At 39.6% G+C, this 15,214-nt stretch overlaps 1 protein-coding gene across 1 annotated transcript in view; it reads left to right on the forward strand.

The window, feature by feature from the left end:
• Positions 1-15,214, forward strand: part of HS2ST1 (heparan sulfate 2-O-sulfotransferase 1) — a 103,869-nt gene that overhangs the window by 19,794 nt on the left and 68,861 nt on the right. The window lies entirely within an intron of this gene.

Consider the following 15,214-nt stretch of genomic DNA (forward strand, 5'->3'; position numbering starts at 1 on the left):
AATTTTAATGTACAGATAATACCACCAGAAATTATTTTAGCCTTTTTAATAAATGTTGTTATTGATGTTAAGCTCACAATGGAAAACATCATATATTATTATGTATATACTAGGTGTTAACGCTGCTAACATCAAATGTTATTGCTTGACAAGAGATTTAGTTTAAGGTTGGGAGGGGGTATGAGTAGGATTGCACCTTTCAAGGCCATCTCTAACTAGAGAAGATAAGACCTTAGGGGGTTTTCTAACGGAAGGGAAACTGATTCTTTAAATTAATTGGAGAATATGATTAGAATTAGAAAGGTGGAGAATTGTGTTTTAATATATTGTGCAAGGGGCGGAGATTTCAGATTCCAGCTTCCTTCGAGCAAGCATTTGCCGGTATATTAGGCTAATAAAGGACTTTTAAGGTAAGCAATGCCTCAGAGTCACTTGAAAAGCCCATACATTGGAAACGTGACATCAAGCTGGAATCCACACTACTTTTTAAACTAATTAGGGAGTTCCAACCTCCCGTCGCTGTCCAAGTTTGGGAGGCAGTCTGGCAAAGAGTTGGGGAAGATCCCATAATGGAGGGAGTAAAATTGCCTGAAGCCAGTCCCCGGCACCAGCAGCCACCCCAGTGGGGGAAGGGCCAGCGAAGAAGCTGACAGGGAAAGCGTTTCAGCAATCCTCACAGCTGGTAGCTAGACCCAAACAACCAGCAGAATTGGACTGGTCATAAGAGTGGATTAAACCCAGCGGAGACTCCAGGCGCCTCAAAGCAGCCAGGGCAGCTGAGATTGAATACTCGGGTGAGTGAAAAATCCTGTCTGCAGATCAGACTGCCTGCCAGACCCAGGAGTCCCCTGCCAAGCCCTCCAGACCCATAGAGACAGAGGACCCCAGCCTGGGGCCTCTGCAGCAATGGGAGGTTGGGAAGCCCCCACAAGTGAAAGGCCAACAACCTCTGAGCTTGCCCCAGCTAATAGAAGCCTTGCAACAGCTGGGGTTGGTGCAGAAGCCTGGAGATCAGGAGCTGGTGGGAGGACAGCAGCAAGGGTGGCAGCAGCAGGACCCAAATGTGCAACCCCTGAATGTACAGCAGGACAAGTGGGGCCAGCAGCAGGGGGGGCCCTGGCAGCCATTAAATCAGCAACCAGAGTGGAGGCAGCAGCAACTGGAGACACAACAACAGTAGTAGGGGCCCTGGCAGCTGGTGAATCAACAACCAGGAGGGGGCCAGCAGCAACTGGGGGCAGAACAACAGCAGTGGGGGCCCCAGCAACCGTTGATCCAACAACCAAGGGGGGACAGCAGCAATGGGGCCCCCAGCAAGCAATGATGACCCCACCCTTCAGAGCAACCTTCGATGGGGACCCAGAGAAACTGATTTTTTTCCTCAACCAAGTACACTCTCACTTGAATCGCTGGGGTCACTCTTACCCGAACCCGGGTGCAATGGTCGATGTGATTGCATCCAACCTAGAGGGAGAAGCATCTGAATGGTTCAACAATTTATATAATGAGCAAGCCCCTGAATTGGAGGACCCCCACCTTTTCCTCCTGGGGCTGAGGGAAAGATTTGAGGACCCATCCATTGCCCTCAAAGCGAAAGAACAAATGCATAAGATAAAGCAAGCTGGCTGGCCTGCCCTAGAGTACGTGGAGTTTCGAAAGATGGCAGGTCGGATAGAGAGATGGCCTGATCAATCAATAATTCATTTTTTTAGAGAAGGGTTAGATGACCACCTTTCTCAGGCAAGTATCTACCAAGCTGTACCCAACCAGCTGCGTGAATGGTACTGTTGTGATTCAGCGTCAGCCTGTGGATTTGGCAGCTGAGTTGGACAATTCTGAAGAGGAGGAGGAAGAGGGGTTTGGAGAGCATTTGGTGTCAGAGTAGGGTTCTGATGCACCGCAGAACTCTCAGCCAGGCCCCTCCCGTCTTGTTCCTCCTCAGACCCAGCTGTGTGACCCTGAAAGATTGGAAGAAGATGATCCACAGCTGGCTTTGATCAGGGACGCTAGGAGCAGGAGGCAATCCAGCAGAACTGAGCAAAGGAAAGCAATGAGGCAACTCGGGAGAAGGCAATGAGAAGCCACGCCTTGAGACTGCTGTTTAAAAGGGGAATGTGGGGAGGTGCTGGTTGCTGAAGGCAACCATTTGAAGAGCTTCTGATAAAGTCTTGGTCTGTATTTGTTTAACTTTTGTTTGAACCTTTTCGTTTAGCTTATGCAAATAAATTTGGTTGGATTAGTTTTCAAAACACACAACAGTCCAAACAGTAAAAGTAAAGTCCAAATTAAGAATATTTCATTCTTAAGAATTGTTTAATTTAAAGTGGTTTAGTTGTAATAGATGGTTATAGATTCAAAATAGTTTTCAAGAGTGTACAAAAGAGACTATTTTTTTTCTAGCATCAGCTAAATTAGACATATTACATTGAGAAAAATGCTTCTCATTTCTTTCCTGTTATCTTTATTGATTTCATTGCAGAGATATTAACATAGGAAATAGATTATTTTGTTATTTAATTTTACCTTCCAAAAGACAGAAGCAGATGAAAAATGTGAGGTTCTTTCTTGAATTAGCTGTTTTAGATTCTAAAAGTTTAGTTCCTAAAGAAGTAACCCTGTAAATAATTTTCATGTCCTCCTCTAGTGCAGGGTAGCCAACCTTGGCTCTTTTATGACTCAAGGACTTCAATTCCCAGAATTCCTGAGCCAGCATGGCCCAGCTTGGAAACCTCTCTTTTTCCCCTCAGCGTGGCTGGCTCAGGATTTCTGGGAGTTGAAGTCTCATAAAAAAGAGCCAAGATTGTCTACTCCTAAAGCCAATAGAGCAGGGGTGTCAAAGTGCCGGTCCGTGGGCCGGATGCGTCACAACAAAACCGCGTCCACCCCATTGCCGGGAATGGGGGAAAAGCTCCGATACGTCATGCGACGTCACGTGACATTGCGAGTTTGACACCTCTGCAATAGAGGGAGCTTTTTTTTTTTTTTTTGCAAAAAAAAGGTGCTGGAACGCCGTTCTGAGCGTTCTATGAGAAAAAAAGCCCTGTGTATCTCAAATGAAAAAAGTAAATTCTAATTAATTAATTAACTAGTATTCCTGGATCCCTACAATGGAGAAGCTAGAGAAAATTTTGCAGGTTTGTGTCTTTCTTTGAACTTTTTCTGCAGCTGGCACTTTGGAGCACTTTTCCATACCAGATGTTACCTGTAAGAACAGAATTGTGTAGTCTTTTTTTGTCTTCAATAGTCATGTCTCAAAATTGGATAATAACTGAATAAGTTGATTTTGATCAACTGTGTCTAATTATCACCACTTTAATGCGATAGCACTTAATATAATTAATGTAACTACATTTCTTGGATTGACCAGCATAAAAGAACGAAATATGCTCCCTATTGCTATTTACTTATTTGTATCCCACCTTTATTATTTTTACAAATAAGGCAGTGACCATATCCAACACACTTTCCTCCTCCTGCTTTACCCACAATCACAATAACCCTCTGAGGTGAGTGGAGCTGAGAGAGAGTGACTGGCCCAAGGTCACCCAGCTGGCTTTCAGGGCTAAAGAAGAATTAGAACTCAAGGTCTCACAGTTTCTGGCTTGGTGCCTTAACTACTAGACCAAACTAGCTCTCAACTGCTTATGTCTGTGAATTTGCATGTGGGGGCGTATAAAGGTTATATATAAATAGTGACATGGTAGTTGATATAATGATTTTGCACCAGTGTATAGGTAGTCCTCAACTTACAACTGTCATTTAGCCTGGAATTACGGTTGCTAGTCAAGTGGGGCAACATGTGAACCAATTTTATGACCTTTTTGCAGTGATCATTAAGTGAATTGCTGCAGTCATTAAGCGAATATGGTGATTGTCAAGCGAATCTAATGTCCTCAAAGAGTAGGGTTTTTATTTTGTTTTTGTTTTGCTGGAAATCAGAACTAAACACCAGTTTTTTGCAGAAAACCTTGTAAATTGCGTGACCGTGGGATGCTGCAAATGGCTGTAAATCCAGGCCGGTTGCTGAGCACCCAAAATGCGATCACGTGACCACGGGGGGGGGAGGGCAGCTGTTGAAACTTTGAATCTGCATTGTGAGTAACCCTTGGGAGGTCCTGTAACCTTGAATGGTTGCTAAGCGACTGGTCGTCAGTTGAGGACTTCCAGTGTTAGGGTCTGTATGGATACTTAAATGCAGATTTTGAGTGAGAAAGACATTTAAAAGGTAAACATTACCCGTATGAAATTTTCAGTAAAGATTACAGTTACATCCCCCCAAAAAATCAAACTCCAATTTGCTATGCAAACACACGTAGAAGTCATTTGGTATACTCTCTTTCCAGATGGCATTTAAAATTACATAAACTAATTAGGGATGATGGAACATTAAGGAAAGGAAATCAATTCACTGTTTTTCATAAAATTAGTTCAGTATACTATTTTTGTAAAGTGAGGACCAGCAAGTTTATGAGTATACTTCCAAACCACCGTTAGATCACAGTTTGCTGTAATGTATAATGTAGCATTTACTTTCTTTTTATTTTTAAGTTTCTCACTCACTGGTAAAACTTGAGTGTCATTTTTTTTTGATACAAGAGGAGTGTCAAGGTTCTGGCTGAAAAGCCCAACGAAGTAAATCCACCAGAGACATTGCGATCTCTAATGTAAAGCTTTGTTAGGCAGAGCATACCGGCAGGGCAGAAAGTATACTAGCTCTGGCAAGATGGCGGGAAAAAAGATAATTAAAAGAGTAAAACCTTCCCTCCCTTCTCTGACAGTTCAGGTCACATTGTCCAGTCTTCAAGTGGTTATGAGACGAAAGTCTCTGTTCGCCAAAACATCTCTTCAGTGACCTCGACTCTCACACTGATAGTAACCACTTGTGCTTTCCAGTCCTTTTCCCCTCCCCTCCCCCGCAGCTGTAAAGCAAAAAGCAGCATGGCAGTTCTGATGGCAGAGGTCTTCGTAGCTTTACAAGGTCTCAGTGTGAAATGTGTGTGAGATTTTGGAGAAAGCAAAGCACATCAAAATCCATACCTTATATTGAAGTATAAACCAGATGAATGGAAACATGCATAGTTCAAATTGTTAGCATTTCAGTAGACACAATTATTGGTGTTTCAGTGGACGTAATTTATGGGAAGCTGTACTTACAGTGAACGAAAAAAAATATTTGATCCCCTGCTGATTTTGTACATTTGCCCACTGACAGATGATCAGTCTGTAATTTTAATGGTAGGTTTATTTTAACAGCGAGAGACAGAATCACAACAAAAAAATCCAGAAAAATGCATTTCATAAAAGTTATAAATTGATTTGCATTTTAATGAGTGAAATAAGTATTTGACCCCTTCGCAAAACATGACTTAGTACTTGGTGGCAAACCCCTTGTTGGCAATCATAGACGTCAGACGTTTCTTGTAGTTGGCCACCAGGTTTGCACACATCTCAGGAGGGATTTTGTCCCACTCCTCCTTGCAGATCCTCTCCAAGTCATTAAGGTTTCGAGGTTGATGTTTGGCAGCTCGAACCTTCAGGTCCCTCCACAGATTTTTTTTATGGGATTAAGGTCTGGAGACTGGCTAGGTCACTCCAGGACCTTAATGTGCTTCTTCTTGAGCCACTCCTTTGTTGCCTTGGCCATGTGTTTTGGGACATTGCCATGCTAAAGGAGTCTTTTAAAAAAAATCAGACTCTTAGTTCAGCCCAATAGAATTAAAGTAGCAATTAAGCAGCATTGCTAAGTTGACAAGCAGTATTGTTTATTTGTATTTCACCATTTTTTTATAAATAAGGGGCAAGCATAGCCAACACATCTTCCTTATTCTATTTTTTCTACTTGAGATGTAGGTTGGGCTGAGAGAGAGTGACTGCCTGAGCAGGGGGTTGGACTAGATGACCTCCAAGGTCCCTTCCTCCTCCTCCTCCTCCTCCTCCTCCTCCTCCTCATTATTATTATTATTATTATTATTATTATTATTATTATTTTTATCATCATCATCATCATCATCATCATCATCATCATCATCATCATCATCATCTATTTCACATCCTAATACATCACACGTTACTGATAGGACCACAGCCTATGTTTATCAGTCTACATCTACTTATACATAACCAGATTCTGTTTTAAATTTTAGCTAATTCTTAATTAGAATATTCAAATGTCTTTTAACATCAAACGTGGGATCCATAGCCAAATAGTGTTAGCTTTTAATGCAAGGGTTCTTGGTTCTCTGTAGTACCATGGCCACCTAAAATGAAAAAGGAAATTGTATGATTACTGTCAGTTGTGATAGTACTCAGTGAGTATGGCCGCTGTCAACTAAGCATTGAAAGGTTTCCTTGCCCATTCCTTATTCTCTTACTGCTATGTCATTTTGACTCTGTGGTATCCCTCCTAGTGAATCGCTTTTTAGCAGCCAGAAGCCTCCTACATTCCCACCCTCCTCCTTCCACTGTAGTGAGCAGATTAAACAACACAGCTTCTGTTGTGTTTTTTTGGGGAAAAAGTGCCCATAAATTGGACCGTCCAGATTGTAAGCTTCCTTTTTATACGCCTTGGTTGGCCTTCCTAACCAAATGTCTTGTTCTGATAGGTAGGATCCCAAGACCTGCCTCCAATGTTCCTCTTAGCAATTCTGAACTATTGTCAAAAGACTTGTTTCCAGTTCAGTAGATGGATTCCCGTGATGTTACTGATAGTGGAAACTTAAAAGATTGAAAGCCTCATTCGTCCTGAATCAAAAATGCAGACTCATAAAGACTCTCCCCTAGTGAAGTCTCAGAATTTGTGGCTGTGGCTCTGATCTCTTCTCTGCCAGACTATTGGTATTTCTTGGGTACAAACAAAGCAGCAGTTCCCCACTCTTCACTCTGCTATAACTAGTTAAGACCCAGTTCCACTGCCTCAGTGATGTGGTTGAGTTAATGGATGGAGATTCGGGCTTAGGTGTCAGGTCCCAAACTGATAAACATTGAGGAGAATTTTTTCCCCCCTGATTTCCAGCAAGCTTCTCTGATAATACCAGGAAAGAGAGTGTCTACTCACTGGATAATATGAAGCCTGTTAGAAAGAAAATTGGAAAGTGTCAGAGAGAGATTGCCATGGAGATATTGATTCTAAATTGAAAATAATTTAGTTGCTGAAATATCCCATCCTATTCATCTCAATAAATCTTGTTGAAGACAACTCTGTGAAATCATGCTTATGTCTGTAAATCAATATTTATTTTAGAAGGCTAAGCCTATTTTATACATTCGTAGAATGTCACTTGCAGCAACACATTTTTGTCTTAACTCTTATCTGTTACCCAAAGGTAGTTTCATTTCCAGCTCCAAATTTTTATTTTCTCCCAGCTCCAAAGATTAATTATCGAAAAATGCATTATTGATGTGCATTGTTCATGGGAGTCAGCTATGGGGCTGATTTGGAGAGGAAGCCTTGGGTACAACAGTTACACTGAATGAAGAAGAGATATAATCCTGATGAAATCCATTCAGTATCCAGCTTTTTCATCAAAATAGGCCAATCTTCTTCCATGCAGAGGAGCAGGAATTTCAGCATTTGTTTATAAGAATACAGATGCTAAATTGATAATGCAATCTTAGGAATTATAGTTTATAGATGCTCTGTATAGTATGTAGATGCTCTTTTTTTGACTTGCCAGCATGTTTTATTCCATGTCATCCTACAGAGCCAATAGTTTTAAGACAAATATGTGAAAGGATACAGGTTTTCCACCTCTTGAAACCAGATCACCAGAGAATTTCATCCTCTTTAAATTTTGCAGTTAGGGATCTTTGTTGCCATTGTGACTGTTTACTCCACTTGAGCTTTCTAAATGCTGGTAGAAGGTAAAGCATAGCAAATCAAGTGCAGAAATAAATTCATTGCTAGTGTCACAAAGTACATTTGAGGCAGATTTGTGGGGAAACAGTTGTCTTTATAGGAACTATAAAACAATTGAAGATCAGGGACGTTCATTCTCAATTCTGAAAGATTAAGATAGAAGAAATGATTGCAATGAACTACTTTCCAGTTTTAATGCAGTTTGAAGTGTCAGTTCACAAATAGTGAATACAAAAAAAAAATGGCTGGATTATGGAAACGTGTATACTTTGTAGGTTGTTGAAAGCACTGGTTTTAGATGTTTGTTTCCCTAATTACTGTAGTAAACAGCCAAAACACTGAAGCTCAAACTTTGTCCTCCTAATTACTGTAAGGGACGTGGTGGCTCAATGGGTTAGGACACTGAGCTTGTCGATCAAAAGGTCGGCAGTTTGGCGGGTCAAATCCCGAGTGCCGCGTAACAGAGTGAGCGCCTGTTACTCGTCCCAGCTTCTTCCAACCTAGCAGTTTGAAAGCACGTAAAAATGCAAGTAGAAAAATAGGGACCACTACAGTGGGAAGGTAACAGCATTCTGTGTGCCTTTGGTGTCTAGTCATGCCGGCCACATGACCACGGAGACGTCCTCGGACAAGCGCTGGCTCTTCGGCTTTGAAACGGAGATGAGCACCGGCCCCTAGAGTCAGAAATGACTAGCACGCATGTGCGGGGGAACCTTTACCTTTACCTTTAATTACTGTAGTTGAGAGCCAGCTTGGTTTAGTGGCTAAAGGCACCAAGCTAAACACAATGACCTCTGGTTTAGGAATTAGCACAGAGCCAGCTGGGTAACTTTGTGGCAGTCACTTCAACCTTTGGCAAACCACCTTTGAAAATGTTGCCAAGAAAAGTGCCGGGACTTGTCTAGGTAATTGCCAAAATCAAGGCTGACTTGAAGATCAAGGCTGACTTGAAGTCCCCTCCCCCCTCCCTCTCTCTCTCTTTCTCTCTCTCTCTCTCTCACACACACACACACACACACATGCTTATCTTGATTTTAAAATTTCCTCTAGCAGTTCTCATCTGCCGAAGAATTGTGGCAACAATTACGGTATGTCACCAATTATAACTGCATGATTAGCAAGCCTTTCTCTCTTCTTCCATCAGGTGATGATAATATAAAGAGCCAGCGTAGTATGCTAGCAAAGATCTAGGATTCAGGAACTTTTCTGGATGATTTTGAACTACTCAGTACCTCTTAGGCAGTCTACCTGCCAGGATTGTTGCAGTGAGAAAATTGCGGGAGAGCACACTGTACACTGCCTTGAGCCTTTGAGAAGGAAGCATGCAGTATACATCTAACTATAAAAAGAAGTTTTATACTAATATTGGGTCATTTGTGTGCAGTCTCATTTGGCCACTGAAATTGAAAATTGTGAAAATATAATTTTTATTAGAATTTCCCCCTAATTCCCCTAATTCTAGAAAATCTTGTCCTGAAGGGGCTTAGCAAAATACACATCAGGCATTAGCAAGAATAGGGAGCTATTTGCATGGGGGATTTTAAACATTTTTCTGAATGCCTATATGTTTCCTCTAATTCCTTATGATTGATTGTTCTGATTGTTAAGGAAATATTATTTGAGTATAGATCTTGAACCTTTTTCAGCTCTCACTGCTGGAGTGTATGTGCATTGTAGGCACAACACAAAGAGTTTGTTAAAAACGTATGGTTATACACACTATTTTTCAGATTTGTATTCAGGAATATTATAAAAATTCTGTCTCACAGTCATTCATACTGAATTTATTCAATTATTTTTGCAAAAATGGTAGAGCTATATTTTAACAGGAATTTGTTAAAGGAAGCACATAATTTTTCCCCTCTTCAAATCAGAATCTGAATTCACTGGAAGAAAAACTCAAAAGATTTATGCATGGAGGATGGGCCATATCTGCTTTATTTCCTGAATATCAAAAAATACTTCCAGAAAGCAGAGGCTAGGACTTGACCCTTTTAAAAATAATATGCTGTTGTGTGTGTATGACTTTCCATAAGCTTTATCATCCGTTTTATTGCCATTTTTATTCATTATCCTTTGCTATTTGTCTAATTCTCAAAGCTTCAACAAAACAACATGGCATGCCGTCTCTTAGGTGGCCTTAATTCTACTTTTGGACTGCTCTAGAATATCCTAAGGCAAATGATATCTCAATCCCTAGTTTACACAGTAAATGCATTATTTTGTGTAGCTCAGCAAGTACTGTATGGGTCAAAGTGAAATCTGTTTTGAACTATAACTTCTGAGCAAGCATCTTGCTCTTTGTCTACTTTGCATATCTGGGCCACTAATGTGATTGTAATCCAATATAAACTCCATTTGCAGAAGAAAATAATATTTTACAAAGTATTTGATTAATACAAATTAATCAGCGACTTAGGACCACAATTGAACCCAAAATTTCTGTTAAGTGAGTTTTGCCACATTTTACGACCTTGCTTGCCTCAGTTGTTAGGTGAATCCCTGCAGTTGATAAGCTAGTAACCTGGTTGTTAAGTGAATATGGCTTCCCCATTGACTTTGCTTGTCAGAAGATCACAAAAAGGGATTTACATGACCTTGGGACACAGCAGCGGTCATAAATATGAATCAGTTGCCAAGCATCTGGATTTTGATCACATGATCCTGGGGCTGCTGCAAAGGTTGTAACTCTGAAAAATAGTCATAAGTCCATTTTTTTCAGTGCCGTTGTAACTTTGAATGGTCACTAAACAAACTACAAACTGACTACCTGTATATGGAATTTGTTACCAGCAGTTACAGTAACTGCAGCTGGTTTGAATGATTTAAAAGATTAGAGACATTCATGGAAGATCAGGTTATCAGTAGCTTAACGTTAGTATTGATGGTAATTTACTACCTCTTACATCATAGACTAGTACCTTAAATATTGATTATTGGGAATCAACAATGAAAGAAAAACAGTTACTTTCCAGTTCATGCTGGTGAGTTTATTGAATGATTCTAATTGCATACTGCAGACAAAGAATGCTGAACTATAGATGGGTCTGTGGTCTTATTTAGTAGTTCTTTGTATATGCTAATCTTATTTTGATAAATGTATAAGTACTTCTCAATTTATGGCCACAATTGGGACTTGGACTTCTAGCAGTTAATTAAGAGTCATCATGCAACTGCACCCAATTTTATAATTTGAGCAATGCTAATGTTTTATTTCACATATAGTAGATTTATTCAACCTGTCTCTTACAATATTTATCTAAAATAAAAATAATAACCACTTAACTAACTACCTTTGAAGTAGGGAGAGGGGGTCTCCTTATATTTACAGAAAGGGGTGGTACTGCTATTTTTAAAAAGTGTTTCTTCCTTATTGAAGACTACAAAAGTAAGTGTGGACTCTGTGGAAAGGTTAAACGATTTAAGTGATGCCATAAACATCTTTAGCCTACTGCCTGGAAGCTGTGAGTATCTGGATGGATAACACCAGGCATTAGCTGAACTCTGGCCAGATTGATTGACTCTTGGTTTTGGGGCCTACGGATTTCAGGACTATACCATCTTTGGTACTGGATAGGGTAGCACTATCCCAAACCTGGTGTACAATCTGGGGGTCCTCCTAGAGTCTCAATTCCTGCTTGAAGAGCAAGTGATGACTGTAGCTAGAAGGGCTTTTGCACAACTTCGTATGGTGGACCAGTTGTGCCAATTTCTGCACCGGCAGGCTTTGATCATGGTCACACGGAACTGCCCTTGAAGAGTATCTGCAAGCTTCAGCTGGCGCAGAATATAGTGGTGCTGGCTGTTATGTGTTCTCTTAGAACAGACTATGTTACACCTCTACAATTCAAGGGGCTGCTTTTAAAACCATTCATGGCATGGGACCAGGTTATCTGAGAGACCTCCTCTTTCAAATTACATCTGTTCATCCCATAAGAGCTGGCTGAGGGGGGATCCTTCAGATTTCATCAGCTAGGGATTTACACCTGGCAGGTCCTGGGAACAAGGACTTCTCTGCTATGGCGCCCACCCATAGGTACATCCCCATCCCTGCCCCCCCTTTATATTAGCTGTATCCCTCCTGACATTCCTGAAGTTAACCTGGCTATGTCACCAGGCCTGGAATTCCCAGAGAATGGGAGGATGGATACTGTTATTTTTCTACCTGGCATTTGTATATATTTAAATTTTAATATTGATTTTGTAATAATTATTTATATATGTATTGTTTTTTATTATGGTTGCTGTAGGCTGTCCAGAGTCACTTTTCATGACATGGACGGTCATAAAAACTTTGATTAATAAATACAATAAATAAGTGAATAAATATTATTAGTAGGACCTTACCTTTTTCTGCCTAATTCTAGATATTCATGCTGTACATTATGGAGGGCAAGCAGTGTAGTCCAGTTCAAAATGGTTGAAAGTTATGACCTGAAAAGCAGCGGTGAGATCCTTATCTTCCCAAACTGCTGGCGACATTGAGATTTCAAAAATATTTATGCTTTCACCAAAAGCATGTTTATGTTTATGTTGTCACCAAACATTTAAATAAATATAGTAATTTGCTGTATAAAATGAAAATATAATGTTCATTAGAAAACTCTAATGTAAATAGAGTTTACATAAATAAATTGCATGTGGAATATTCACCTAGAAAAAAGTGCATTTGCTTAGTTATACCTGGTTTACTTGCCTCCAGAGGGGATTATTGTACTAATCTCTATCTACATAGCTAGAATGTTTTCAGTAGTCATTGAAGCCGTATTGCATTGGTATTGTTTTTTCCAATTTGATTTCAGGTCCAATAAAAGATGAAACTGTAGATGGTTTGGGTTAAGGCTAGCTAAAATAGAAAAAACATTGTATGTGCTTTGTCAAGGAAAGCAACAATGATTAACTGAGATCATGCACGACCTTTTCATTGGCAATATCCCAGTTTGGGGCTAATCTTGTTTTATTGCTTGTATAGGTGTTTTTATTTTAATGAACTTGTAAATGTTTGGAAACATAGCACGTTTTATTGTCTCTGATTTACGCATCTATTTTGGCAGTTTACAGTTTGAAAAACAATGCATACATATTTCTGTGAATAATATTCCAAATGACCTAAACAAACTGTTCTAAAACTAAAGTAAAGTGTGTTGAGATGATTTAAGACAGGGTAGGACCAAGAAATTGTCTGTGTATGAGCTGATAAGATGCTTAAAAGGAATCAGCGAGACACATAATGGATAATGGGCACAAAGAGGTGAGGTATGGACCTAGTCGTAAATTAGAGGTTTGCAAGGACAAAGTATGTCAATGACGAGCATTGCTATAAACTAAATTTAGATTTTCTTTAATTTCTTTTAGAATTATTTCTTTTGCCCATTATCTTCTTTTTTCTTTAGTTTCATTATTTATTTATTAGATTTTTATCCCAACTTTATTATTTTATAGATGATTCAAGGTGATGAATATACATAATACTTTTCTTCCACCTGTTTTCCCCACAATAACAATCCTGTGAATTAGAGCTCACAGTCTCCTGGTTTCTGGGGCAGCACCTTAACCACTATTATTGTTAGTTGCGAAGTTTTGTCCGACCCATCGCGACCCCATGGACAATGTTCCTCCAGGCCTTCTTGTCCTCTATCATCTTCTGGAGTCCATTTAAGCTCCCGCCTACTGCTTCAGTGACTCCATCCAGCCATCTCATTCTCTGTCGTCCCCTTCTTCTCTTGCCCTCAATCTTTCCCAGCATTAGGCTCTTCTCCAGTGAGTCCTTCCTTCTCATTAGGTGGTCAAAGTATTTGAGTTTCAGCTTCAGGATCTGGCCTTCTAAAGAGCAGTCAGGGTTGATCTCCTCTAGGACTGACCGGTTTGATTGCCTTGCAGTCCAAGGGACTCGCTCACTATACCAAATTCAAATTGTTTTCACCCTGAAAGGGAATAGTGTAATGGGTATGTGCCGTACATCTGTTCACTACTTCTTACCCTCCAATCATAATAGGCAATTTGGGACAGGGAAGTGTTTCATGTATGCTTTCCTTTTTATTATTCTTTTAGCTCATTTGCCAATTAATTGCGCTGCCATTTTTCATATGATTAATTGTCTTAGAAGTACCTCCAAAAGCATAGAATTACTGTATAAATATATCTACTGTGGATTCAGTTTGTTTCCTTACTGTTCAAGTTTTTCTTATTAAAATAAAATGTAGTTAAATGAATATTTTGAAACCTTAGTCTAAGATTATTTAAATATGCATTTTTATACTTTTAGTATATGTGGTACTCTCCTTTTAACATGCCATGATTTGACAGCAATACATTTAAATATTTCCATATAGAACTTTAGAATTTGTATTTAATTTCAAGGGCTGCAACCAGAGCATTGCATTCAGTATTGATCTATATACTACTAAAACTCTGAATTCTATAACCTTGAACAGAGGGAAACGGTGCATCATAGGGCCAAACATTTTGAATCAAGGTACCTCAGCTGGGCTAACTTACAGAATACATCTGAAATCTGAGACCCATGACACTCATGAGATTGAAATTTGGCAAATTTTATAAAACGTTATAAAACGTTTTATGGCATAATACAGAATGTCTTGTGCTGATGTTTGACTGTTTGATACAGTTCACTATTTTCAAGGCATCTCTGTATCTCTACTTTTCCAGTAAAGATAGTACGTTGCAAGCTTTGTCATTGTTTAAGGCACTGAGGAACAATGACCCCAGAGGGCACAAACTGTCTAGTTTTAAATTAAACATGGAGGGAGACCATTATTAAGAAAAGAAAATCTTGATAAAACTCTACCAATACAGGGAGGAATGTCACAGGGCAGGGTGTGTGAATCTCCAGCACCTGAGAGCAACGCAAATACTAGTAGGCAGATGTTTTACAGAGGGCGCTCCGAAATTGAAATAAAGAAGAATGTTCTGATTGTGGAAAGTGTAAAACTGTGGAGAAGCCTGCCTCATGAAATTGCGGCTCCTCCATTACTAGACATTTTCAAGAAAAGACTGGCTTGTTGTTTGTGTGAATGGTTATGAGGCTTCCTGCATTGTGCAGAAGCTTGAAGTAGAAGCCTTTCAAGGCCCCTTTAGATGCTATGATTCTGTGGGTTGTTTTTTTTTACACTTATAAAAAGATTCTGCTTTGCTTACAAAATTAAAAGTGTACTATTTCTGGGTTTTCTTTTAAAGGCAAAGAAAATTAAATGGAAATTGCATTTACCTGTGGAAGATACCATCATATTTACATAAAGTCACATTTACAAAATTACATCAAGAGGGAAATGCAACATAATGATTTCATAATTTATAATCAATTCACTATGATTATATTTTGTCTCTTGATGTAATTTA

Source organism: Vipera berus (genome assembly GCF_964194415.1).
Source record: "Vipera berus genome assembly, chromosome: 3".
Lineage (NCBI taxonomy): Eukaryota > Metazoa > Chordata > Lepidosauria > Squamata > Viperidae > Vipera > Vipera berus.